This window comes from Etheostoma spectabile, chromosome 5 (assembly GCF_008692095.1).
Source record: "Etheostoma spectabile isolate EspeVRDwgs_2016 chromosome 5, UIUC_Espe_1.0, whole genome shotgun sequence".
NCBI classification, from domain to species: domain Eukaryota; kingdom Metazoa; phylum Chordata; class Actinopteri; order Perciformes; family Percidae; genus Etheostoma; species Etheostoma spectabile.
The window spans coordinates 13,480,706-13,482,217 of record NC_045737.1 but is presented as its reverse complement, the minus strand read 5'-3'; positions in this window follow the sequence as shown (position 1 = coordinate 13,482,217).

Genomic DNA, 1,512 nt, shown 5'->3' with positions numbered 1-1,512 from the left:
GCTGTATCTGTACTCTACTGGAGTATTATTTTTTTCTCCTACTTCTACTTTTACTTCAGTCCATATTTGGGATGAGTTTAATAAATAAATAAAATTGTTTGTGCTGCACTCATTATTACTAATCACCCTAAACTTTTCTGCAAATTTAACCAATAACCAGAGTTCCGCGACTTCCAACCAATCCCAGCAGTCCCATGTGCCAAACTTTGTATCAGTATGGGACTCTGAGAGCCAATGACCGAGGGGGAGAGCTTGTTTCCGATACAAAGACAAGACGGACGTCTCACATTTACCAACAAAACGTACAGCGAAAGACAATGCAAAACTTTAAAAAGTAGGATTAAATGAAAATACTGAAAATACTCATTCAGTGTGTTGATTGCTTTCTCTAAGGTTTAACTCATAATATCACCCACCCGGGTTGTGAATTGTGATTCTATTAATTGATTTACTCATAGGATCAGTCAATATGTTTAGATATATTTTCATTGATTTGTATTCATGCTCAACAGGGTGGAATTGGGTTGAGGAAAACCTTGTTTACTACTGTAACTAAAAAGCAACATTGCAATACATACCTATCCTTCTCCAAACTGCACGTTGTGTGTTATTGTCGGCAAGCAATCATTATCATTATCTCTCGGGACAGAGCTTGTCTATCCCACGTATCATAACAGATATGGCAGCTGCAAGCTGTCTGATTAAAAAACAGTAAGTTAAAGTCTCCTCTTCAGGGAGTTTTAATACACTGAATCTATAACATAGTTATTGTCACACTCAGCCTGAGACATGATGGAAGATTGACTGTTATAATGCTACTACTGCCAACACCCGCGGGATGCAAGCTATTATTCAAGGGAAGTCTTGTGTCCAGGGGTGTTATCAGCCTTACCAACATGCACATGCCCAGAGTACGTCAGCCTTTGTAAAGCACATTTTGAACCTCAGTATGGCGATGTCAATCATTTATTTGTGGAAAGGCAAAATCTGGCTGCCTCTAGGTCCAGCCGACCTGGAAACAGCAACACTGCGAGACAACACAAAACATAGCAACCATAACAACACACGCAAGCACTGGCAGAGGACCTGGGGCCCTCACAGAGCTGCACCAAAAAAAGACAGGAAAAAGACATGAGACAGGAGCTTTTAAACACTGTGAACTTGGAGTCCCATGATGTACAACCCTGGGGGGAAAACACCAGAGGGCAGTCAACAGCACGGTACAGAGAAAATAAAAAGAAGCATGGAAAGCCACATCACATAGAGACCGATTAGCACTACTTTAGCTGTTAGTAGTTTGCTCACTAGCTCCAGTCGTTCACCACTATAGTCCTTTGAGAATCACTACGTCGCCAAGCCTCAAGAATTCAAATATTTTGCGACAATATGCAGATTTTTGAACACAACCATCATAATAAGTCCAAAGTTCATGTTGTTTTAGTTGATAGAAACCAGACACCTAACTATAAATTGAGGAACCTGTGTGTGTGTGTGTGTGTGTGTGTGTGTGTG